The sequence below is a fragment of the Zootermopsis nevadensis genome, unplaced genomic scaffold (assembly GCF_977971745.1).
Source record: "Zootermopsis nevadensis isolate Lab colony 2312 unplaced genomic scaffold, Znev_1.0 Znev_ptg000015l, whole genome shotgun sequence".
NCBI classification, from domain to species: domain Eukaryota; kingdom Metazoa; phylum Arthropoda; class Insecta; order Blattodea; family Termopsidae; genus Zootermopsis; species Zootermopsis nevadensis.
Genome location: NW_028259147.1, coordinates 5,730,714 through 5,758,143, shown reverse-complemented (window position 1 = coordinate 5,758,143; position 27,430 = coordinate 5,730,714). Strand labels below are relative to the sequence as shown.

The 27,430-nt window shown below is 36.9% G+C and overlaps 1 protein-coding gene across 1 annotated transcript in view; it reads left to right on the top strand.

The window, feature by feature from the left end:
- LOC110835993 (zinc finger protein rotund) overlaps positions 1–27,430 on the top strand; it is a 427,918-nt gene that overhangs the window by 67,907 nt on the left and 332,581 nt on the right. Inside the window, exon 2 of the mRNA XM_087349135.1 lies at positions 12,429–12,481. The gene's annotated coding sequence lies outside the window, so the exon portion shown is untranslated. The remainder of the gene's footprint in view (positions 1–12,428; positions 12,482–27,430) is intronic.

Sequence of the window (27,430 nt, the reverse complement as noted above, 5' to 3'; positions counted from 1 at the left end):
GAAAGAAAGAAATAACAAAATGGCAGAAAATGCAAAGTAACTGTGTACACAGTGTACATGTTCCACAAATCTAACTGGAAAGTCATAAATATAATATCTAGAGACGACAGTGCGAAAACCCATAAAATAATATTATGCGGTAATAAAATTCAAATTTGATTTTAATAAAACAGACTAAATCAAAACTTATAGACGTAAGGAGGAGGCAGTAAGCATCTCCAAAACGTCGGTAAATATCTACGACACTACGTGGCGCAACATCCTAGAAGACAGTGATCATTGCATCTTTTTCGTCTTCATCTCTTTGCCTCTGTCTCCCTTCCTCCTGCAAAGTATTTTTACCCTTCTCGCCGTCTTCTTTGTGGGCGCTTGCATCGGAGTTGGTAACCGAGTACCGCCAACGCAGACAGTGACCTGCACATTCGCGCTCTTCCCTGGCACACCTCTTGTTCTGCTGTTGCACTAGCCGTATCCTCCGATAATGAAATTTCCATTATCACATGTTAAAAGACGCTGGTCGCACCTCTTTCATCGTCGCTTCAGCGGTCGGCTGGCTTATTATAAACCCACAACACAGACTGGCTGTGTTCAATCTCATTACCGGACGCTCCGAAATTAATTTCGGGCCGTCGTATCACAAGTTGCTTCAAAATCATACACACAAACGTACACAGACCTAAATATATTTTCTTTCAAAATGAATGAATGTTTCCTCTTAACTGCTCTTAAACGTTTTAGAACTTGTTTAAAGCCGTGTTCTGATGAGAGAATGATTATATTTTGGGTTGGGGATAAATGGATTGTGAACCATAGAAATAATATAAAAAGTGTTTCCACTAACCCTTTTCCGTTTGGGGCAAAGTTTTTATTGTTATTATTATATTTCTCGTTTCACTCTTGAACGAGTGGTGACCTCCACTACCAAGGCTTCAAGTTTCTGATTGTTGAAGTCTCCTAATATTGTATTGTGTTCCTAGTAAAGCTGTTGTTTTGTACAGATTATATTATTATTTTTACTGTGGGGCTAGAAGTAAATTCAGAAAAAACTAAGTACATTTTTAGTATCTCGTCGTCAGCTGACAGGCGGGCAGAATTATCTTAGGGTGGCTAATGAAATCCTTTAAAAGTGTTATAAAGTTCAAATATTTGGGAACAACAATAACAAATCAAAATGATACTCATGAGGAAGTTAGGAGGAGAGTAAATACGTCTCAGTTCAAAATATTTTGTCTTCCCGTCTGATTTCTAAAAACCTGAAGATTAAAATATACAAAATAATAATAATTTTGCCTGTTGTTTTGAATGGGTGCGAAACATGGTCTCTCACTCTGAGGGAGGAACATAGATTGCAGGTGTTTGAGAACAGTTTGTTGAGGAGGATATTTGGGCCTAGGAGAGAAGACGATGGGACATGGAGAATACTGCATAATGATGAGCTTAAAAATCTGTACTCCTCCCCCAATATTGTCAGGGTGATTAAGTCAAGAATACTGAGATGGGCGGGACATGTGGAGCGCATTGATGGGGCAAGAGGTGTGCACCGGGTATCGGTCGGGAAGCCTGAGGCGAAGAGACTGCTGGGGAGACCTAGACGTAGATGGGAGGATAATGTCAGGCGGAATCTATGGGAGATACGAGTTGAAGGAAACTGGATTTTTGTTGGCCCAGGACAGGGTCCGGTGGAGGGCTTTGGTTAATTCGGTGATGAACCTTCGGGTTCGGTAAGCCATCTAGTTAGTTAGTTAGTTAGTTAGTGTTGTAATATTCACGCAACACAGCTCTTTTGATCTGCAGTCAATGTCACGTCCCCTGGCAGATGTTATTTACATGGTGTTAGGGACCTGTTAGTGATTTGTGATCCCTGAGCGCCCAGCGCAAGACAATAAAACACTTGGCGACCTTGTTTCTTGTTAATCGCGTGTTTTTGACCCCCATTTCAGTCATGACCTCTCCATAAATACTGTTTCATTAAGCTTCACAAACTTGACTATTCACTGAATTAAACAAGACATGAAAGGTGTATTACAGCGAAATGGAATACACGTGTGGTTACATTCCAGATTGCTACCTTGCTGCTTTGCATTCTTTACTGACCTTGATGTACATTGCCTCTTCTTAGCCTACGTGGATTAGACGGTTTGATCTCTTCCGGTCCAGCACTAATTATGATACTGAATTATTTAGCTACTGGTAAGACTTCTGGGTTGTGGGCTTGGTCAGTGTCTCTCCGTTTATACAACACAACACAAGAGAATCTTTCCTCGGAAACCGTCTATCCTGATCGAAGTTCTCGCGGTTTTTCTCATTCCCTCCCGGAAAATTTCTTTACAATACCTCAAATGTGCCACGACCGCTTCCTTCCATATCCTTTCCAACTCATTACCCATGATTCAACCAAGCTATTATTCGACGCTGTATAATCTGAGCTGCCTGTAGCATCATTACATAAACTACAAATAAATCATAAATAAATAAATTGTCAGTGTTTGAACTGCAGAATTTTGCTGTAGTGGCCGCGATCACTCCCCCCCCTCTCTGCCTAAGAGAATAAAGAGTTTCTCGTCCATGCTAATGTATCACGCCGCCAAGGAAGTCTGCGTAGTAGTTAAATTATGTTCTTTCCCTCGCTCTCTGTAACATTGGTGCTCATGGTTTAGTGACAGTTGCATACAGATGAATGTCTCTTCGTCCACCCTTGCACTCACTTACGAGATTGGCTTGGTACCTAAGTCTTCCTACGTAATTCGATTCCTATACAACTCTTTAAGAATTGACCATGAATAATTGGGCGCAAGATTAAACTTTTTCAAGGATCCCGAAATTGTTGTTAATTTAATAGATAGAACAGATTGAACTCTGTTGAAGGCAGCTTTCATGTATCTGACATTGTAAATGAATAAAGAACCGGTATTTTGGATATTAGGCGGTGATTTATTTCTAAGGAAACACCGGAAGCAAAGCTTTTATGACCCTTTCCATGCTAAGTTTTATTTAGCAAAAATTCGTTCTTATTTTGAATGTAGTGTCGTGGGTGTAGTAAGTTATATATGACTCTTTCCTAAGATGAAACAACACAAGTACTTAATTTGAATATAAACCATTGAAGCAGGTACTCCTTCTAACCGAATAATCTCGCCAGTATCATGGAAAGGTTAATTTCTGTTTTCCTTCGGGTAACTTCAAACAGCATATATTCCTTTAAGTGTTGTTCGATATAATGAGAATAACAAGTCCAGTTGATAAAGGCCATGTTGTTATAAACTTATTAATTGTTAATTTAGAACGGTCTAAGAGTTTTTAAATGTATTTTTAGTTTTGTAGTAAGAAAGATTAATACACCCTGTTCCAGATACTTAATTTTAAATTTTCTTTCTAAAAATGTAAGATTAAAATATGTAAAACTGTAATTTTATTTCTTTGTTTGTAACTAAGTAACGCTATGAAGTTTCTTGGGAAGCTGATTATCGTTCAGCTACTCTATAAATTCTCCGCATGTCTTAAGGTTTTGCCATTATTATTTCGTTGTTTGCAACGACATTGCCATTGTAAATTAAGATCAAATAAGGTCTCATTTCATAAATAGTGCGTAGGTTTTTTTAAAAAAATCACCGTACAAAATTGTAGGACTTAAAATTAAGTGTTAGTGTAAATTTCACCACAGAAATTCTCACGGGAATTACTTTTTATTAATGATTGTAGGGAATTTAGTGTTACGTAGATGAGTGCCCTTTAGTGTCATGATCTTGAAAGTCGTCAGTTGGTTCAAAAGTTATTAGTACATAGACAAAGAAACACTGACATGATACCACGAGGCTCTCTTTGATTTTAAAGAAAAGTAAACTAAAAACTTGAAAGATAACGTTCATTCACTGGGTACATGGGGGCACAGTTTTCGCTTCACCGACCACGACCGCATTGTATGGAGTTCTTTTTACCAAAAAGTGTTCTGGTCAGAGGGGCTTGCACATACGGACAGACTGCCGCGTGTCATTATGTGGTACCCGGCTTCCTGTCCTCTAGCTAAAAGGACGCTCGAAACCTGTAGAAGCGTCTTGTAACACTGCTGCTAGCTTCGTACAGCTGAAGTTTATGCAGAATTCGATCATCAACGTTTATAACCGAACCGTTGCATTTTATATCACGCGAAATTATCGTGAATGGCGAGTATATTTGGTCAGATGCAATTGTGGCATATTTTAAAGGTTTTGTCCATGCAATTAACATGTTGCTTCAACAAAATGTTTGTTTGTATAGGTATCAACATAAGTCCATAACATACGTCATGGATTTTGAGAATAAAACTCAGGATGACGTCAGAAACACAAGAGTGAGTAAGTAATAGGAAAACAGAGGAAGTCAGATAATGAGAATGACATTCACAATTTATATTATACGAAGGCCTAGTATTACTGGGCTGATTTAGCCAAGGAAGATGAGATGGGTAACACATGTAACACGCATATGGAAGATGATAATGATTAATAGGAGCTTAGATTTTGATTGGAAGATAATATTAGGGTGGGCCTGATGAAAGTAAGATATAGGCCTAAGGGAGTAGGCTGAATTTATCTGCAGAATGAAAGTATTCAGTGGCTGACTTTCCTATAATTGGTAATTAACTTTCTGATTATATAAAAGGGGGGAAATCGTTGATCAACTGAGCAACCTCTATCATTTCAAGAAATATTCTTAAATTAGTTTTCAGGTACTGATTTTAAACTGACTATTTTAAGTTTTTAATCCTATATGATCTTATAGTAATCGTAAAATGTAGTCAATCTGGCTTTTCTCAGTAGCTACATCAGCATAATATTCCAGTAATGCATAATTGTTTTTTGTCTGGATATCAATCTTCTGTATTAATGTCGACCATTTGTGCTTACAGTTTTATTAAGCAGCTGAACAGTTAAACTGGAATTGTACGACTAAACGGTCGATCTACTTACTGATGCTTATCCAGTGATCACACACAGTATACAAAAAAATCTTAATCTTAATAACGTAAATAGATAATTAATAAAACCCGAAGATGCATAAACTCTTCTGATAATGAAGTAATACCTCTGTGTGTGCCTAAGTACAACTAGAGAAACTCAGGGCAAAATTTCAACCGACAGGAGATATGTAAAGGAGAATTATTTTCATGAAACATTTTGTTTTGAATAATTCAGAAGCAATTGTTTTGTTAAATACGAGTTCAGACTGAACCTTGACAATTCTCTGAATGGAATCATGTGGTGGGATTGTAAACCGACCTTCAATTTATATTACAAGTCGTCCGAATAGACTTCAGTGAGATAATATCTTACGTCATATGGCCGACTAAACTTGACTTTGTAGAATGAGCGTAGTGTCTTCAAAAATGGAAGAAAAAGCAGATTCAAGTGGAAGGGAAACTATTAAAATTTTACGATCAGACATTTTTAACTTTTTAATGACGAAAGACATCGGCTTGTCTTCTGTATTCTCGCCGTTTATTATTCTCCTTGATCTGCGTGGATGGAAGCAAAAGTGATTCAACTCGCAGTCTAAATGGTGGGATTGAATTTTGTAAGCCAGTGGTTTGAAGGATAGAAAATAATTTAAAGTCGAAGGTCTCCTCCATGCATGCTTCTTGTTCTACCCATCTCATACTCCGTGACTTGATTATTTGGTAAATGATATAAATTATAAGGCACGTTATTATGTAATTGTGTCCACGGTCTTGTAATTTCTTGTTTCTTACGTCAAAATATTTTCCTCGTCACATTGTTCGCAAACATCCTTTAGCATAATCTTATTTTATGTAGAATATACGTCCGTATTTGGAGTAATGTGATGAATGGTTGCAGAAACATACAATCATCAATGTGAAGAACAAATTAAAGAAGACGAATATGAATGACATTGTCATTTTAAATAAAAATAATACTCAAAAAACGAGACATAATCATGATATTTTTAAATGTAACCTAAGTGATGACAATGTTACGCATGCATCTTGCCTAGTTACGATGCAGAATGGAAGCTTAAAATTATGAGAAATGACGAGTACAATTCCATTGTGGTTGACATTAAATCAACTGCGTAATGTAACATTTTATAACCTAATGTTAAAGATGACATGTTTCAGTTATTTGTGAAGTCGTCCTAGTGTTTAGTACAAAGAATGGCTAATCATCTAGCAACATGTTGGATGTTGTTATGAGCAAAGTGCTGGAAATGGCTGCTTGTACCTTCTTCAGCTATGTAACAGACTTCCAGACTCGCTTTCTTGTATCAGAGGCTGTTGAATCAACATTCTTAGAAAGGCCTGCTTATGGATCTTGTTCGTAGCTTAGTTAATTCAGTCCATACCCTCAAATCAATTATCTTGAAATTAATATTAATCTTCAAACTTCTCCAAATCGCGTGTGCTCTGCTTTATATGAAGTTTTTGCGTGAAAATTTTTATAAAATGTTTTTCTTCTTCCTGCAGTACAGATCGATCGGTGCTGTAAAGAATATGTCTGCCTATTAGATGCAAAAAAAACATTCTCGTAAAATGCCAATATATGATTATTAAACAGAATCTTAGGAAGAGAAGGAAAGTGGAACAAATAGAGAAGCTTTATAACGTGATAAAATTTCCAATTTCGTTATACTCGGAAGGAAATGTATTCTAATCTTGTTCGAGGTGTAACTATAATTAATTAAGTGTAAGTGGTTTTCTTTATTCTCTCCAGACGGGATTATGTCACAAAACATGCTACGAACGCGTCCTTCCACATCCCTGTTGGAAAGTACGCCTTCCCGGGTCGGTCGAGTTGTTATACGTAGCCTATGTCTGAGGTTTCCTTCTGCTTCTAGGCGAATGACGGGAAAGCACATTTAAATAGACCACGACTGTCTATTTATGAACTATTACGCTGTCACATAATATTTAAATTCTGTCAGATTTTAAAATTATGTTATTAGTTTCTGCGTGTTGTCACCTAGTTCTGTTCCCAAAGATGGCAGACTATTCGATATAACTCGTTTAAATTGGAAAGGAATTCGCTATTCAGTTGCAGTTTTTTTATCGCTTTTGTTTCAAATGTCTTTGAGTAGCACAGTACTCTACGTGTGTATTGTCACAACCTAACAAAGTGTTTGACTCGACGTCTGAAGTGCCTTGGGCAAACTGTTAGCTCTCGTTAACAATAACTCATTCTATAATTGCGACAAACCTCGCTTGAAGTTTGCACATGAATGGATATAGCATTTCGAAAATCTCCTGTAGCGCTTACCAGTTTCACCTTTAATGTTGAACCGATCGCATTAGCAGAACGGCTGCGTGTTTGCGTTTTAAATATGCCAGGTTCAGTTCCCGGTCTAAACTGATTATTCTGACCGAGGCTTTGAGGCACTTCAACTGAAACACCTTATATTATACCGTTTAAAAAGTTACATTTAAAATAATTACTCACAGCGTGAATGTTCGGGCGCTTTCGACAGAATTTGCCTTTTGACTTCTGGCCTATCCAGGGTAACCGTGGTAACAAAGGTAGCCTTACAACCCCCCCCCCCCACCCCCAGCGCAGAAACGCGTGTACGTCTTTACGAAGAGTGCCCGTTTCTGTCTTTCGGTTTAAGCCAAAATTAAAGTATATTGACTAATTTTAGTAAGATTTCTTAATATTAAATTTCATGGATATCTGTCCAGTCGATCTCGATTTATTTATTGTGTACGGACAGACGGATCGATTTTAATAGGCTCTCTGCTTGGATAATATCGAACCCTTCTTCCTTCCAAATCTTTACCGATTCATCATAAAAAAAATTCTACCGCAACTCTTTTAACGTTTCAGAACTTAAGCAGTTAACAGATTGTAAATCAGCCAAACAATCTCTCATAGTTCTGCTGTTCTATAGATGGGACGCTTAGACTCTGATGTCTCGCCGTGGCGGTGTAATTCATGTGGTTCAGAAGATTTGCAAGTCCCGCGTTGTATTCTTTCCTAACTCAGTTTGGTCCAGTCCACCTACGCCATGCTCCAGTCAGCAAAACCGGTTCCTGGATTCCTAACATACAGTGTCTTAACAGACCGACATGAGTTCCTGCTGGGTTTTTCATATGCTATGCGCTATATTGCAACAATTCGCAATGCAAAGCAGGGAGCAGTTAATCTGCGCAGCAGTGAAAATATTAAAGAAATTCTTTGCCATCATCTCCCAAGCCCTGAACTTTTATTTAAAGGTTTCCTTTCCTCACAAGCTGACGTTTTAAAACGCTATTCAAAACAACAACGACCTAAGTAAGGCTGTAATGATATTCGGTCCCAGGAATGTACGAATAGTTCTTTCATGACAAATATCGTTTTATTTAAAAATTAATTTTTTTACAAGAAATTTATTTGCACACACTTTGATAAAATAATCTCGAAGAAATGTAAAAAGGAATTGATTGAGAAACCCCCAGGTGATAAGATAATTTTCGACACTAGACGTGTACGTATGAGACGATGATAAATATCTACAAACATAAGTAGCGACTATAAAGTGAACATGCTTGAACGACTGAGAGTAGGATGTGATCACTGGCTTTTGAGAACACGATGAACATTTGGTCTCCATAAGAGCTTCAGACTTCGTAGTTGTTAGCGTAATTATTATCTGGTCATGAGGAATTTTATACCATGGTGTTAGTTAACGTTTATACATATAGACGAGTTCACTTTATACATTTGCTAATAAACCTATACGTTCTGTCGTGACTTTGAAATCCTGGTCAAAAATCTAAATCTAAGATAATGGTTATAGCGATTCGAGAATTTTTATGTTCGGTAACAAACAATTACATAGCTTAAACAGGTTAGTAAAGTTTCTAAACTCAGGGCTAGTGAAAATTTCAGGAATTCACGACGGCGAATGTGAAGATAAGTGTCATCTCCTTGTAGTCTCGTAGAAACGACGTTTCAGAGGTGATTACAGCCTCCATCATCAGGATTTCTACCAAATGTGTCTAAAAGATTGTCTATTTACTATTAAAAAGCCTGAAAATTTTCGTCTTGAGTAATGAATAGTATTAAAGAGATTACTTAATGGTTCACGTTTCAGTAGCTTTATTACTGGTTATGTTCTCGTATTGTTGGAATTAGGTCGCTCTTGTACTATGCAGTCAGGTGGATACCTGCAAGCAGGCCTATTCCTCGTCAATCAGCGAAGCATCAAACGATCCCTGTGACATGAATTATTTCGAAGAGGATTTTGAAATCGATTCCTTTCCTCGACTTGGAGGAATGAAGTCTCGATTGTGGACAGTGTGATTCAACACAAACTGCGCACAAGTGTTTATGTTGGCGTCAGAGGATTGAATGAAATGACCACACCACATTCTGAACGCAGAACAGATCTTTGATAAAAAATAAGGAGTAGGCCGAGAGTAGGATAAGGAAATGAAAACAAAGGAAAAATTGGAAACGGAGAAGCACTAGAATAGAGAAGAATGTATGATCCATAATATATTCTTCGTCCAATATACAAATACATAGATCGTACAGTGCAGATTAATGTTACTGACAAAATAGGACACGCAGGATGAGAAGGAGGGGAATGAAAAGTGCAAGGAGTATAAGATAAAGAAAGAAATGTATTTTATGTTATCTCCATAGCATTATTTTTCACAAAACAATAATGTTGAAAAATGTAATACTTCCTGTTGACTGATTTGGGTCTCGGAATGATAAACAAGTAAACCTATTAACCGATGAAGATTTCTGTCTTCTGGGTTGTTGCGCTGTGTAGTCTGGTCGATGTTTAACAACGTTTCAGAGGTCATACTGCCTCCGTCATCAGGGCGATGAGTATGAAGATTTCTGTCTTCTGGGTTTTTGCGCTGTGTAGTCTGGTCGATGTTTACCAAAGTTTCAGAGGTCATACTGCCTCCATATTCAGGGCGATTCTTAGTATGAAGATTTCTGTCTTCTGGGTTTTTGCGCTGTGTAGTCTGGTCGATGTTTACCAACGTTTCAGAGGTCATACTGCCTCCGTCATCAGAGTATGAAGATTTCTGTCTTCTGGGTCGTTGCGCTGTGCAGTCTGGTAGATGTCTACCAACGTTTCAGAGGTCATACTGCCTCCGTCATCAGGGCTGTGAGTATGAGGATTTCTGTCTTCTGGGTTGTTGCGCTGTGTAGTCTGGTCGATGTTTACCAACGTTTCAGAGGTCATACTACCTCCATCATCTGAGCGATGAGTATGAAGATTTCTGTCTGCTGGGTTGTTGCGCTGTGTAGTCTGGTCGATGTTTAACAACGTTTCAGAGGTCATACTGCCTCCGTCATCAGGGCGCGTTAGTAAACATCTACCATACTACATAGCGCAACAACCCAGAAGACAGAAATCTTCATACTCACCGCTGTGAAAACCTCAAATCAAACCTATTAACCCTTTGAACCCGAAGGGGGGGAAGAGAGAGAGAGAGAGAGAGAAGAGAAAGTGTACAATGTCATCCTGAGGTTCACCTTCGCTTTATATGGCGTGTTTTAGCTTTAAAGGGTTGTCATGATCAAGGACCTGATAATGGAGCTAGTAAGCACGTCTGAAACGTCGGTAAGCTTCTACCAGCCTACACGACTTATCCCCCCTGAAGACAGCCTTCTTCATATTCGCTGCCGCGAGAACCTGAAATCTTGCCTTAAATTAGGCAACGACCACTTCCTTATGCATCATTTTTCCACTCATTATTCATCCACCGTTCTACGGTATTTAACCTGAGCTACCGAACGCGTACTTAAATAGACTATTCAAAACTTCATCCGCTTTTATTTATTACGCTCAGTCGAAAATAATTTTACATTTAACCTATAACACGCGTGGCGATGGAAGCCGTGTACAAATAATACTTACCAGCATTACACAATGAGAATGTTATTAGACGTAATAACCACATAGAATTTACTGATTATTCAGTCTTCAGATGAAATCAATTTAAACGTAGCTGAGATGAAATGCGGTTTGTTCTTTATTGTTCACGCAGATTATATGGAGTATGTATACTTGTTGAGCATTCTTCTACCATTCTCTTTTTTTATTCAATAATTTCAGCCATCTTGGCTTTCGCATTAAGTCTACAATAGACTAGATGACAAGCTTTGTATTTTAAATAGACCTGCGATATATACTTTGTATGCGCGATCGATGCTGAAAATGCGATGCATTATTGTTTATTCGCTTTTGTTTTATTTGATTGTTTTTTTTTGTATTTGCCTTTAGTCTAATGAATGAGTTTCTGCTTTGGAAAGGAGGAGTGGGTGGTTTTCACACTAGGAAGACCACACAAGTTTTCCAATCGTTGAATGATATTGTTTTATATTCGTTTAGTTTTATTTCTAACATCACCCATGTATTTATCTCTCTGATGGTAGACAAACATAAACGTTAAGTGAATAACAAACAGTTGAAGAAATATAAGCGACAGTAGTATGATTGTTAAGAAATGATATATTTTATAGAAAATTGGCATTTACAGCATAAAAGTGGATTCTAAGTCATTTAGATGGACATTTAGTGCAATAATTATGTTGATATATTCAACTGTTTTTCGTAAGTTTTAAAACAACCAGTATTGCAGAATTTTTAAATATTTTTCTTATAGTAGTGCATGAATAAATGTGTGAATAGCATAAAATCACGTATTTTCTTTATAGTCTTGTGTGTATTAATGCGTACGTACTCAATAATTATCGCCTTTTCAGGAACTATCCTGAGCCAATTAATTTGCCGTTGTTTGCATCAGCCATTATGTTTATGCAGCTGAGCTGAGAAATATAATCGTTGAGATTCTTACACCTTAATCAGAAAACAAAAATGGATACAATACATCGAAATCTTTGCTTTTGTAATACCACCTAATTGCAATATTGTAGTTCTATTTGACACAACACTTAAATTAAAATATTTATCTAATTAAACTAATGAATAAATATGTCACAGTTTCATGGTAAGAGGCTTCGAATAATGGTTCTCTTTGGTACTAATTTTGCCACGTTTATCCCTAAGCGTGGTTGTCGGTTCTGGAACAAACTATCGTAGCTGTAGGAATGATTGTTTCGATTATAAAGCGTAAATAATTCAGTCAGGTCCGTCCAATCCTTAGTGCGTCCTTCACTAGAGTGATCAAACAGTGTGCTGCATACCTATTATAAAAATCATACACTCTGGGCAGAATACAAAGTTATTAAATATTAAAGTTTTTAAACTAATAATAATTACAATATTGTTTACTACCGAGACACAACTTCACGTTGTTGCCAGAGTAGTAATTTTCGAAATACACATACGTATTGAACACACATTTAATAAAGATTTTAAAATACATTTATATATATAATTAACACATAACATTTCTCGTATTTATGTAGTCGTTGATTAAGCCGAGAACTGTAATATAATTCACTATTAATATATGTGTTATTTGTCTGTTGCAGGACCAGGGTACAGGGCATTGAGCGACAGCTGTTGGACAACATATTAACAAAAAGTGAGTTTAAAATATTATGTCGTAGTGTGTATTACGAACAATTTTCTGTGAATATTTTGGTTTAACGTAGAAACAGGATCCGGAAAGGCACATCTGGTGCAAGTTCAATAATCGATTATTGAAGTTAACATGCGATTTGAGTTGCATGGACTTATGATACATTTGGTGGTGCACACACATTACAGATTACCGGAAAGTAATCTGTCGGTGTCTGAACGGAATACGAAGTTATGAATTATAGATTTATCAGAAATGTTCACTATGTTGGAATATACCCACGTCGTGGAAGTTTCCAGTGAGGCATCCCGGCGTGACAAGCAGGAACATGAGTTTAAAATATTTTGAAGTAATTCACAGGAAATCCTGTACCATGAAGTCAATTTATTTGCGAAACCTTAGTACCTGCGCAATATCGGGGTTAAAGTAGGGAATTAACCGCACTCATCAGATTCACCAGAAGTCCGCGTAACATTTGCACTCATCTGTAAGTGCAAAGGGGCCCCAATTTGTTATTTAGCTTTAACGTACATTTCTGTCTTGTAGAAATTCCCCCATCGCCTGCAATCTATTCCTTCAGCCACCCCCTCCCTTATATAAATCTACCGCTCGACATTCACACCCTTTCACACAATCGTCGTCACATAATAGGGCGCTTTATTACACCATAGGGGGTAGAAGTAGTCATAATAATAATAACAATAATAATAATATTCTTGTATAGACTTAGTTTGAATTACGTAAGAGGGGGATTTGTGTCACTGCTGTTCCTACATTATGAACGAATGTCAGGAGTTTGCTTTCTTGTTTTGCTACTTTTGTTAGATGTTTTCTTAGCACAGCAGGGAGTGCCTTGCGATAAGCTCAGAGCGTCTTAACATATCTCTTTCCCACAGAACACTGTCCCTAGAGACAAACAAACGTCGTTAGGGTCCCGAGGGATTCCCATTTCTTTTGCTGCTATCCACATTGTAATGAAGCATGCTGTAAACATCATGATCTTTTACTTTCTTATTCTTAATAGTTATTGTGAGACCGATAGTGATAATCTTATTTATCTTCATATTTATCATCGTCATCACAATTATCATCTTTCTCTTCCCCACCGTTATTAATGATCATGGTTTTCAACCTCCATCATAAATCTTAGATTCATTAATATGATATCCGTCGAACTGTGAAATTTAGATAGGGACAACACGACTTAAAATTGAATATACGGAATATATATTGGCTTAACGTTTATTACTTGTTTCGAAGATTTACTGCAGGTGAACACATACACTGTAAATAACACTATTAAATCTTTTCATTAATATCGATATTAGACTTTGTAGGAGTGAATCTGTCTATATTTAAGCTTACAGATCATATATATATATTACCTTTAGACATTAAATACATTTTTAGTTAAGTGATTCATAAAATATTGCAGTCTCCGGAATTTAACATGTTCATATAAGTCTGTGCCAGGTAATTAGGTATTTATTGATAATTATTGTTTAAAACAATCGCTGTTTATCCTGGGAATCATATGAAATCTATAAATAACTCATGGGCAAAATGAAGGGGTATTAAATGTCAAGGTAGATGGTACACGAAGGTTTCCACTGTGCTTTAACACTGAAGCCGAAGCTCGTCTAAATAATATTTAAGAATTAAGTCCGTACCGCAAAGAAAACACCACACTTTACCGTTACAAAGATCAACTAATTAATGCTGTTTAAGTAAATAATCGCGTTCACAGTTTAAGTAACACGAAGAGTTACTGATTGTTGAAGCAGGTGAATTATGTAATTATAATTTCACTTTAAAAGGTTAGTTTCAACCTCAAGCTTCGCAGTTTTCTACTTTGTAATGCAACAGCGTGCTTCAGCAAAGAGGTCAGGAAACGTATGTGGACACAAGGTTATTGCTAGTGGAGCGACTCGATCTACTGCGATGTATCGGTAATGCAGAGAGCGTTCATTGCTTCCTAGTGCTAATACTTACAACATCTGTGAGCGACAAAACAATGTTTCAAGATTAAGTCACGTTTCCCCAAGTAAATGCTTTGGATATCTATGCTTGATTGATTGATGGGATTAAAGTAGACTCAATTTCAATGGCTATTCCGAATGTCAGTACATTAAACAAATCAAACAAGAAATTAAAACCAGTGGAATCTTGTGTTCTAATGGAGTTTACGTATTAGATTCTCACGGTGGTGAAGATGTCATTGTAACGCCGTGTGGACTTGTAGGTAAGTACCAACACTGAAGATGGAGGCGGTATTGATCATCCTAACCGTCGGCATTTAACTACAGGTCCACACGGCGTTGCAAGTCAGAAGACTGACATCAACGAGCTTACGTGTTTTTACATATTACTTTGCATATTACATATTGTTTGCGTACCTACCGGGTCTTGGACGGCAAACATTTGTTGTTACAGAAGTAATAGCCAACAAAAATATGAATGTGCCTATGAAAGTCGCTAATTCCCTCAATCTGACGCGTGTTCGGTGCTGGACAACTGTTATAGTGACGTAGCTAAGACTCGCAGATATTTTGCGCCCTTGCTTATGTACATACACAGTTATGGTTCAGTTAACCCAAAAGTGAAGGGTATTTCTTGAAGAGTTTCTCAGCTGGTAAATACAAATTTTGTTTTTATTGAACCGGAGGTTTCAAGTATTTTCACATAAACCCGCCATATTCCCCTATCCTGAGTAATTTTATTTCAGTTCACGCAATATTTAATTAAAATTCATTTTAATGTTATTTTCCCATCTACGTTTAGGTCTCATAGTTTTCTCCGTTCAGGATTTTCGACCAAAATTTTGTAAACAATTCGTAATCCCTGTTTCTCTATTTTTTATTTGTCTCACAGTCCTTGATTTAATCGCCCCAGTAACACCGCGTGAACAGTGCAAACGACTGAGCTCCTAAATATGTATTTTTCTCCGTCCATATGTTACATTTCTATACATTCTCTGAACTTTAATGTTCTTTCTTTCCTAAAGGCGAGAATATATAACACGTAAAATTAGGCATATTTTAATTTGTAAGTTCTTAGACGTTGTACAAAGAAATACGGTAAAATATTCGTAGATGATTGGTAGTAAACATTTTTTGAATGACACCTGTTCTTTTATGATTAATTATACGTAGGTATATTTTGTTACGAATGTGATTGTTTTATAATGTACACGATAATAGTGATTGTATATCCTTAAGGTACATAAAAGCGATAAAGCAAGCAACAAGAATGATTAAACACCAGCTACTTTATTAATTGCTGAAGCCTTTTAGTTAAGCTTAGTCACCCGTCCCCAGTAATCTACATTTCCACTGTGTTAGAGAACATAATACTTGGAGAAATTACTGTTTAATGTTATCTTGTAACGTTTTGTTATTTTCCTTCTCTGCTTTTGGCCCGTCTCTGGTTGGCATTCACTCTCCCACGCAGCAAAACAAGAGTGGTCTAAGTTTCCTATACATTTTATACGTCTATTTATATAAGCAGTGTACTGGATCTGTTTAAAGTTGTCGAACGTTTACGTGTGACAAAATGGTTTTATGCCATAAAATTAATGATCGTATAACTAACAACGCATCATAGTGTCTTTCTGAGAAGTTTATAGTCATTTAGCTGACCAAGAAATTCCTTAATTTCATGGAACACAAATGTTCATTACAGTGCTTACGAAAGCGTGGCATTTTGCCTATGCTCAGCCATATTGATCCAATCCATATCTTCATCTCGCTTTTCTGAGATTAGTTTCACTATTATCCTTTCTTTTACACTCAAGTAGTTCTCTTAAGTGTCTGTTTTATCCAAGGTTCCCAATTCTAAATTTTATACGCAGTTCTTCCTGTTGCCACGTTTGTTACATGTCCCAGTTACATAATTTTGTAATTTATTTTCTATGATTTTAGTTGAAGTTCACAAGTTGTATTTTTAATGTTTAAATTATAACAACGTTTGGAAAGTCGTAATGTTTTAAATCCATACGATTTCATCTGTCAAGTATTATATTTATAAGCCTACATTAAATTTAAAAAAAAAATTGTTACACATTTCTCTTCTGTTCTGCATGAATTAGTCTGGGGCCTGTTGCAACGTCTTATCCGTCTGCTGAGCGTATTTTTCTGTACACTGATCCATATATTCGTTTTTTTTAATTTTCGGGTCCTATTATTATTTTCCACTCTGTTAAGAATTTGTTATAATTTTTTTGTCTGTAATCATCTACTCCATCACGTAATACGTATTTAGTTTCTTTCCATAAATCTTCTTCGTTTATTTATATACAATCGTGTACACCCCTTGTTACTTCTTAAAAATGCCTTGTTCTCTGCCTGAATTGAAATAACATTTCTATTTATTTTAACCTATGTTTCACTCAAATATATAAAAGTGTAGGACTGTCATTTTATTGTATAGAAAGTTGTTTCTCTATTTCTTTGCTTTAATGCTGTTTATCATCTGTATATTTCTTGATAAGACAATCTATGTATTTTATTCCTTACTTAGTACTTGTTGAAGAAACGTTACGTCATAATACACGTTCGGAAAGTAGCCCTGTTGAAACACGTTTCGGTGAGAAAATGAGAAACTGTCCAAAATGACCATGACAAAGCGCTCAAACCTGAGACTTTAATTCAAGGACAGACAGAGACGAGAGGCAGTTCCAAATGACTGTGATGATGGTGTGTTACGAGTAATGTTTCGTCTTGCGTGATGAGAAATTTCTATCCTTACGTGGAAAAGCGGAGAATATCTGCTCATTTGTGTCCTTTAGAAAGAGGCAGTGTTTATTATTGGACAGACATGGACCTGACATGAAATATATTTCTTTTAAAAATCATTTTTAATTTTGTAAGCTTCGTGCATAATGCTGCGGGCCTATTTTTGTTTTTCCTTCGAATGTATTTATTATTTAGGAAAGAATGTCACCTAGTTTTTGTTTATGGGACCAACAAGAATAATGATGAGCCATAGTCCGTTTTAGTCAGTAAGGAAACAGTTCATGATGCAGTAGTAAGTAAGGTAAAACAGGGTTAACAGAGGTGCCTGTTCGCCTCATACTGCTAAACAATAGAATAACTAAGTGCGAACTGTCATGGCATCTAAATGATAACGTACCACAGAATTGTCCTTTGTGTTCTAGCAAAGGTTTCGTGTAACCACTACACAAATAGCAGTTGTTGGACTCGGAATCTGAAATTTTGCCACTTTATGTTTAGGCAGAAACAAGAAATTAAGCTTGCATTTATGCAACTCACGAGTTACCTCTGAGACAAATTTATAGGGACTGGAAAATGTCATTTTTGTTGAGTCTTCTCAGGTCCATTGAGGTGAACAAGACATTTATCGGCCTTCTGGATATGCTTCCAGAGAAAGTCGCTCCCTACAAAGCAAACATGGACAGGTCTAGGGCTTTAACTGAGATGAAATTTATGCAGACGGAAGAAGGTTCAGGTGCTTCTTGAAATTAATGGCAATATAGCACGTGCGTACTTAACACAATGACATTTCGGCTATTTCACAGTTTTTAAAGTAAGTTACTTGAATCTAAATAACGAACATTTCTAGGTTTTTTTTAAAATAAGTGTTCAATAGTGAAATTCGGTACACCGAATAATCACATTTTCCGCTGCTTCATATTCCCAAGGTTCCCAACTGAAATCTCGGTCCAGAGACCGGTTCGACTGACTGGATTTTTTCCTGGTTTCGCTCAGTCTCTGCAGGAAACTGTAGAGTTAATACTTCAAATGAAGCGAAGAACATTTCCTTCCATAGGCTTTTTCAATTCATCATTTTTAAATCATTGTATCATTCGCCAACAACGAATAGTCTGACTTACTGACAGCGTCGTTAAACAGGCCAGTAATAAATAAAGAACATGAAATTGTTGATTCTGGTTTCACAGCAGGCTCAACATAGGCTACTATAATTTTAGGCACATTTCTAAAACAATTACTTTTCAGGCGGTAAAGAAATTTCCGTGTTTGATAATTACCTGTATTAAAACTATCAGTAATTTTAATAACACAACACACACTCAGTTTTACAGGATTAAACAAAAAGTGGCCAAAAAATCTCAATTAAACCACAATTTACATAGAACTGAATCTTTAAAAAATTATAAAATAGTGCCATGTAGTCCGGTAAATGTTTACCTACGTTTCAGAGGTAATTGATGTCTCAGTTATCAGGTCATCGCCCTGATGATGGCTGCAGCAAGGACCACTGAAACATCGGCAAACTTTTACCAGATTACGCGACGCTACAAACCAGAAAACAGTAGTCTTCGTACTCAAAACAGTGAGAACATTACATCTTACGTAAAATAAATAATTTGCAAATATTTGCACATTTAAATAACATTAACAACCAAGAATTAGATTCACAATTAAATTAGTGTAGAATGCTTTTTGTTGCATAGGCAAATACATAATTGGAGCAGGCGGTTAAGATTGATTGTGTGGGACACAGAATAAGGAGTTAATACACACAGAAGATGCATGTGTGAATAGGGTATGTGTTCAAAATATTATTCTGTTCACCAAGTAGAACAAACGAAAGGGAGAGACAAAGATTCGATATTTATGGGAAAATTAATGACTGAATTAGGATAAAATCGAGGTATTTAAAATGGGGGGGGGGGGGGAAGAGGAGGAAAGGAATAATATTCATAGCGCGAGTGGTAGGGTTAGTCGTACAGGAAATGCTTGCTATTAAGTTATTTATTTCACAAAAGGAACGTGAGCAATTCTTGCGGGTCCAAACGCTATGTAGTCCCTTCGGAACCCCTCGCCTGTCTCTTTCATCTCTGCTAATGCTTCAGATAAACTAAAATCCGCTGCATTAAGCCTATAGGTACGAAACGCGATAAGTAAATGTACGAAAGAGGAAAAATTGGACGTCGCTTTTCTTAGCATTAATTTCCCCCTGCCATTGTTTAACTTCGATACAGCTAATGTGGTTCTTGTACTGAAGATAGAACAGAATAGGTTGTGTGTAAAACTGTTCTTTTTGGATATCGCCCGTCGTGTAAATTGTAATAGCACAAAATCACAACGTTTGGAAAGACGGTTTCTTCTTTTGTTATCGGGTAAAAGGGGGTAAAAGGACAGGAAACATCCGTTGGATCGCCTGTTTGAGCCGGGCTCAGACCTGGATCTAGAACACGCATAATGGTGATTGATATATCGAAAGCGTGAAATATTAGTTGTAGTGACAGTAACTGAAGACTCATAACAGGAGGTGGGAAATTTGTATGTGGTGAACTGTTATACTTAACATCTGTGTGCAGTACTTCCTGATAAAACCAGAAAATTTTGAACTTTTGTACCGTTCCAAAGGCTTAATAATTGCCAAAGGTTTGATAATTCTATAGTTTTAAAAATAACCGAAAATGTATCTTTAAACATAGCTCAACTGGTGTGAAAATGCAAGGAATTTAATCGTATTATCTTGTTACGAAATCACCCTTCCCCCGAGAAAATCTTGCAGGATTAAAAGGGTCAGAAATGAAAGGAGAGGAAAGGAATTTGTGCAAAATTTATTATCTCTGTTTACCTCTAGATACGATGTGTAACGGTTTCTGTTATTGCAACTGCGAGATGCAATCCTCCTGACTAATCCTCGCCTCTTTTGTTTTCAAGTTTTAAAGAGAATATGATATCGTGTTTTAAGTCGCTGTTGTAGTCGCAGAAATACCCAAAATGCAGAAAGACACTCTAAAGAGGTTCATTTTATGAATGTGTTACTGCAATGATACGTATTTCGATGAATTGTATTATTTAATCTAAATTCGATTAATAGTATCATAAATGAAACATTCGAAAAAAGGAGAGGTACATTGTGTTTTAATGGTGGAATGCAGTGAGTCGATGTAATCATTAACTGAAGCGTACAGAAATCATGCCCAGAGGTTACATCCGGAGATCATGGTGGCCATGATAAGTTTAATGCGGACAAATCTTTGATTGACGGACACCGTGTGTTTGGAACTGCTGATAATCATAAGTGTGTAGTAGCGACGTTTCTTATTTGTGGTGAAGTTGATCCCCTTTTAGATCACAGAGAAAATACATACAGTACTGTTATTAAGTTTAACGTTGGAAGAAGTTGTGTATAGCAGTGTTTTGTTTATGGAAGGGGAGGAACTATCCGTAAGGTGGTAACCCGCAATAAAGTTGGGAGGGTGTCAGGAAACAGGCGACTTGTTTTATGCACTTAAAACCCTTATTGGCAATAATGACTTATAGTCCATATCTATTAAAGCCAATGTTATAACCGAGAGAGATTATGATGTTTTGGGTTTCGGAGTCTTGTGGACCCGCAGATAGCTTTTTTTTTTTTTGAAAAATTTACTCCCTCACTACTACTTCAGTGTATATTTTTTCGAACCCCCGATTCTACACGGCCCCAAAATCCAGAAATTTCAAGTTTCGCAGATTGTTTATACATTGTCGTATGCCTAGTTTAACTTTTGATTCATAACAATAGTTTCTGAAAAAAATATTTTAGATGCTCTGGTTTCCACGCAGGTTATTGCAGACTTAATTGTAAATTGGAACATTCGATTTCCTTATGCCATTCTTGCGTTCCACCCTTCAGTACCCTCCCATGGTACACGCTACACCACCTTTAGTTCCGTATCGACCCTTTCTTTAGAAATTGCAATGATATGGACATGTACTGACAAAAATAGAAGGAAAACCATTATTTTTCCCGTTGCTGTAAATCGTGAATTCGTGACTGGCTCGTGACAAAATGCTGACTCGTCACGCTGCGGAAGAAACAGGCCGACGAAATCACGTTTAATGGTTCACGTTGGTCGGAACAAGAAGCTTTTTGTTATTTCTCTCCTACGACACACTAACACTGCAATTGCTGGCCATGGGAAATATTGGCCCACAATGACTGCAATTTGATTTCTGATCCTCGTTTCTAGTACACAGTAGGTCTAAAGTTTTTCAGATGCTCTTTTTAGTAACGTAGGTTCTGCCCCCATTAAAAAATCTCAATACCGGAACATAGAACATAACCTAAAATTTCAACTAATAAAACGTTTCTCATCTGCGATTACTTTTATCAGCGTTGTGAACTTCTCATAACGTAGATAAGAGAAATTTCTGTGTTTGTCGGTAGAGGTCTACAAAATAATTATGGTACTAAGGAAAGGGCATTGACCTAGTAGGTAGCATACGCTTGGAATCTATAAATTTCTGAAATTTTTTTCAGGAATTTAATTAAAGAATGTATCTGAAATACTTTTTATTAATGCCCTGCTCTGTGACGAAGGCAAGTAAAATCTTTATCAGGTGCCAGACAACTGCGATTTCTTTATTTTCCTTGTACTCCACCATTAAGGATGAGAGATGCTGTGAGCATGAATTGTGAAATTAAAATAATAAACCATGCACTTTAAACATGAGTAAGGCCTGTATCTTGTTTTGCTATGAATTATGAAATTATTATATTCAGAATAAACCAGTCTTATGTAGCGTCGGGTACTCTGTTAGAAGCTTGCCAACAGAAATACTCTGATGACGGAGGCAGAAGGGATCTCTGGAAGTTAGCTAACTTTTACCAGACAACATGGAGCTACAGCTAGAAGACAGACATTTTCATAGTTGCCGCCGTGAGAACCTGAAATCTCACCCAGTGTTGATATGAACCGGACTGTAATTGAAGATGGCTTTCTGCTTCAGCAGGCGCGATAAATTTAACAAGTGACTGAACATTAAACAGCTATATATAACACTAAAGGATGCTGTAGTGCAGAAGTACGAAAGATGAAATTTCTCAGATCTATAGCGCGTTACTCTGTCTGTCACAAATACGAAATGTAGACTGGCCTGTGCGGGGTGAGCTACATTGTGTAGCATGAGTTACAGGATTCAGAATTTAGAAATTCATGTCAGTCATGAATCGAACAAATGGAAATGTGAAGTTTACGAAGACGCATTACAGTCTTAAAGGAAGAAATCAATTTATAGGTCAAGGGACAGATGGTCAGAACTGTGACACTTCTGAACATAGACTAACCCTTTATTGTTGAATGATAATTTATAGAGACTGGCTAATAACCGCATCAGTTGATTTAACTTAGAATTCATGTATTTATCATTCGATGAATTTTTGGTTACTGTAAGTCTGTTCATTCGTGGAAGTGGGTAGACACAGGTTTCAGCTGAATGTTTTGCTCCGGTCTGTACAGCTTCTAGACGTTCCTACCAGCGAATCGATGCTAAACGACTCTATTCTGTTTTATTGTACCCATTTCGTTAGTTAAGTGTGGGGGGGGGAGGTAGAAGAGGTCATGAATTTTTTGTGATATTCTTCCGCGTTCCAACAAGACACCTCACCTCTTTTATGTCGTTAATAGAGAAAAATTTCTACTTTGTAAATTACTCTCGATCTTTCATCGCAGTGAATCGGCAATTTCAGATTCATTCATGAAGAACTGTTGGCGTGAGTTGCGCCGATATATTTGCGAGGCACAAAGAAGTAGGACAGGTGTTGGGGGGTGGAACCAAATGGTAACGATAGGCCTACGAGGTTTACATTCCCATTTGCGAGCAAGATTTATGTGTCTAGCCTCCATCGTCCGTTCCACGCACTTTGCACTTCTGATATTCCTTTCTGAAAAGGATTTTGGTCTGTAGAAAGATCAATTAGTAGAGCCTCTTCTACCGTAACGTTATCTTTATCTGACGAAATTTCCAGCGAGGCCGTGGCGACCGATTGCTATGTAATCGTTCCGTCTGCGTATCTCATTGTTTTTTCCACGACCAGCAACGACATATTAGTATTCGTGATGGATTGTGAATCAAATATCATGTTTATAAAGCTTAACCATCTTCTGTCCTGTCGTAGTGTCAAGCTACAAGAAATATCATTTCTGCTTGTAATCGGGAGGCCCAGGGTTTAATTCAGTTTCCGGAGAGGTGGTCCTGACGAAGCCATCTCATGCTTTGTTAGTCAGTCTATGTGAACGCTGGGATATTCCCTTAAATTATTTTACTATCGATTCCTTCCGCTCCCTTGACACTTAATTATTCACTACTAATCATTACCTAATTTAAACAACCAAAAACATTGTTAAATAAACCACGAAGTATTCTAAGTAGCTTCATGTAACGAGCCCCATAAAGTGTATTACCCTTTCCTGTTACCTTATGGCCAAGACAAGATCAATCTCCGAAACGTCTTACTTATTTTTAGCCAGATAACGGACAATGTCGTACTTTACGTTTAATGCAATGCTTAAACTATACCCAAGGATTATATTTACAAAATACGCATTGAAATTGTTAATCCATCTTCAGCAAATGTTACCGGATTAATACGTGTATTTGAAATGCTATGGACGTACGTCACATGCAGATTACGTAATTGGAGATGATTGCGTCATATATGCTCAATATCGTCGTGTTCTTCATTCTGTAGACGCATCCTCTATAGAGTATCTTGAAATAGACCACGACATTGTTCTAAATATTACCTGCTCACCATTTTCGATCTTCCTTAGTGTTTTCAATTGAAACAGTCGTCTTACCAACTGAAAGCGAGATTAATGTCGTGATATTGAATCATTTTAACTGCAAAATATCTGATGATTATAATTCAAGATAAGTTGAGATTTGAGCAACTTCCAACATCGTAATCTAATAGCTCTTCCCCTCTCTGCGCGCCAAATCATTACTTACGCACTGAATGTTATCATTCTAATTTTACAAGAGATGGGAACAAAAAAAATAGGAGTGACGTTAGGTCCTGAGACCAATTTTACGATGAACATAATTAGAAACAGGAGCTATTAAGAGTAGTTTTAGGTCTTAAGCCCAACACTACAAAAGACAGAATTATAAATAAAATTATAATGCTGATTTTTAAGTGCTGAGATCAGCTTTAAGACTGATTAGGACCAAAAGTATGGCGATTTTAAAATGCTAAGAATAACTTTAGAGAGACAGAATTAGGATGAAAATAATAAGAGTGATTTACGTTTTAAGACAAACTTACAATAGACCGAATTAGCAACAATATAATAATAGCGATTTTAGCATTTAAAGTCTGAGAGTTATAACAGATAAAAATATCCACATTTTCAGTTTGCCAATTCGAGAACATGCAAATTAACGCGGTGTGGGAAGTCCTGGAGAGACAGAGTAATGAGAGGAAAATGTGAATAAAAGCTGAAGACAGGGAAGAAGACGGATGAGGAAAGTAAGTGTGTAAAGCTGTTGATAATGATAAAGAAAAGGGATCAGACGGAGAGAGAGAGGAGATGATGGAGTTAGACTTTGAACACAGGTATAGGGGGTTCAGGAAAACATGACACGTTCCTTGTTTTCTTGCTAGAAAAATGTTCTATGGATTGCATCTCACTCCTTTATTTCATGAATGAGTTATACAGAGACAATACTGAAATGTCTTATAGATATTTACAAAACTGGGATGATATATTTATGAGCTGAGACGGGTGACAAATGAAACCGCAAATGTAGGTCAGTTTGAGAACAAACTACTGAGGTAAAAATTATTATCTCAGAAAAATAGAGATGCAGGGATATGGAGGAAATTAATTTCCAATAATGCAACTGTTCACACTTAGTAAGTTTCCTAACTAACCAGCCAACCAACAAATAAACCATGTACCTAAATGGAAAAAGACCTCCCATTACGACTTTGGTGTTGATCACTAACTTTTCATGATTTTATTGGACCAGATTTTGAAGCTTCTCATTGTAACATTTGTCAGCTGGAGTTACTAGCGGCCTACCAACAATGGTGACCTTGACTCAAGTATCACTGGGAGAGTGTTATGAGGGTGGGGGGGGGGGGGGTTGAAGTTCTGATTTTATTTTTTTAGCGTGGTATGTGACTGTTTTTGATATGTTTTTAAAGTCTGTACTCTATTTATTTTACAAATTATCCTTATCTAATTATCCTAACAATATTAAGTGACACCACTAACTTTAACAATTATTTTTATAGGAATTCGATTCCCGGCAGGGGCAATATTTGTCTATTTTCCACCGCGTCCATAATGGCTTTAGGTCTATTCAGTTCCTTGTCTGATAGTTGTACCTACCGGTATTTGTTATCTGGTGGTAAAGAGGCCGGAGCTTGAAGCTAAGCACTCACTCAATCTAGTGCGGAGGTTATGCATGGAGCTTTATCTCCATTTAACACACGTCTGCATAGCGTGTTGCCTACTTAAGCACTTCACCTAATCTCTTTATGCACTTTCTTCATATGTTTTATGTGGGCTTAATCCCATTTCTCTGATGTCTTCAGAACTTTGTTATCAAATACTCTTGACTCCTTGTTCGTCCTTTAGAATGAGATACGAAAAGGTACAAGTGCAGGTAATGTTTCATGTGTTTTAATCCACCTTGTGACAATGCGTTATAAACATTAGTGTTTACATATTTCGGAACACCCTGTAGGGGAGAGCAAGCCTGGGCTAAGGAGGGTATTAAGAAGCCATTAGACGGTGTGAAAGCTGCTTCAGGACAGATTGAAAGAGGCGATAAAGAAAAGGAGAAAGAAGGATTACATAAAATAAAGGAAGGAAGAAAACAGAGACCGGACTTAAAAGAGTTCTCCCCGCCCACGTATGAAAACTTGGGAAAGATTTGATAAAAGAGTGCACATATGTGTAAAAAGTTTGAGAACTTTCACGGTTTTTCCTTCTGCTCGAAGGCCACAGTGGTTATACCGAAAAAGAAGCATTCAGTAGACTTAGAGTCTTCAAAAAGCGTCTGTTAACAATAATTCTCTGGCAAACACTACACTTTTGTGATGCTGACTATGACGTCACTCAGGTCGTTAAATTGACTTTGTGCGATTGCAGGAGGAAGGGATATCTATTATAATTATTGCTATACTTTAATGGCTTATGTGCCAACAAAGACGAAGGCATATCGGCGACATTAAAACTGGCAATGCCTTGTTCTTCATTCATGTTTTTAAAAATAAAACTTTCTCCTCTGCTCCGGAGTCTGGTAGTGTACGGATTTCTACAGCATTAATCAGAGTCTGCTGTACTCTTTAGGTACACCATTACTTCAGGGTCAGTTCTTCTGCCGATGTAATTTGCAGGAACACAGACGTCTCCAGCAAATTTTGTTTAGCTGTCTGAAAACCTCCTCTCGCTTAATAACTATAATCTTTATTCCTACAGACTCTGTAGTTCTTTTAGCAAATTTCATCCATTCTTTATTGTCTACTTGTATTTTTCTGTGTTTTATGATTTGTAATTTGTAATTTTCAGTGCTAGCTTATAAATGGATCTTTTGCTATTGTCAAGCACATACGTAAATTAATTGTATCATCATCATTGGACACTATTTTATGAGATGGCATAGCTTTGTATCACATACTAATATTTCCTGTCGTTTGAGTGATTACTCGTTTTGATACAGCATATTAAACATATTGAACCTATTGGTAGTTTAATAGTTTACTAATGCCTAAATTATTTTGTGACATAAGTTTATATATGGAATATATTTATTAAGAGAAATATAGCAATATTATATTTTCTTTGCAACATCTTTTATTATTTTGAACCGTTTTCAAGTCTGAAGCCGTTTATGTCAACGGTTTTGCAAATCAAGAATTTACGATCTAAAAAGATGCTGTACCAAGTAGACAGTTTTATTAGTCTAACAGGAGCTAAGGGTTTACTGTTTTGGGATCAGAGATTGTGTAAGTTGCCGTTGCATGACGAGAAGATCTTCAGTTTCTCAGTCCTGTTTTTCTTTAAATATTTGTACTTTCGTATTTCAATTATTTGATTGTAAATTGGGACCTGAAAAGGACGAATCATGTGAGCAATTCGAACCCGTTGCCTCTCAGATAAAAGTTTTCAGTGGCCAGAAACATGAAGTTAACGGATTATCTAAATGAAGGCCTCTTGCTTCTTTGTGTCATCTGAAA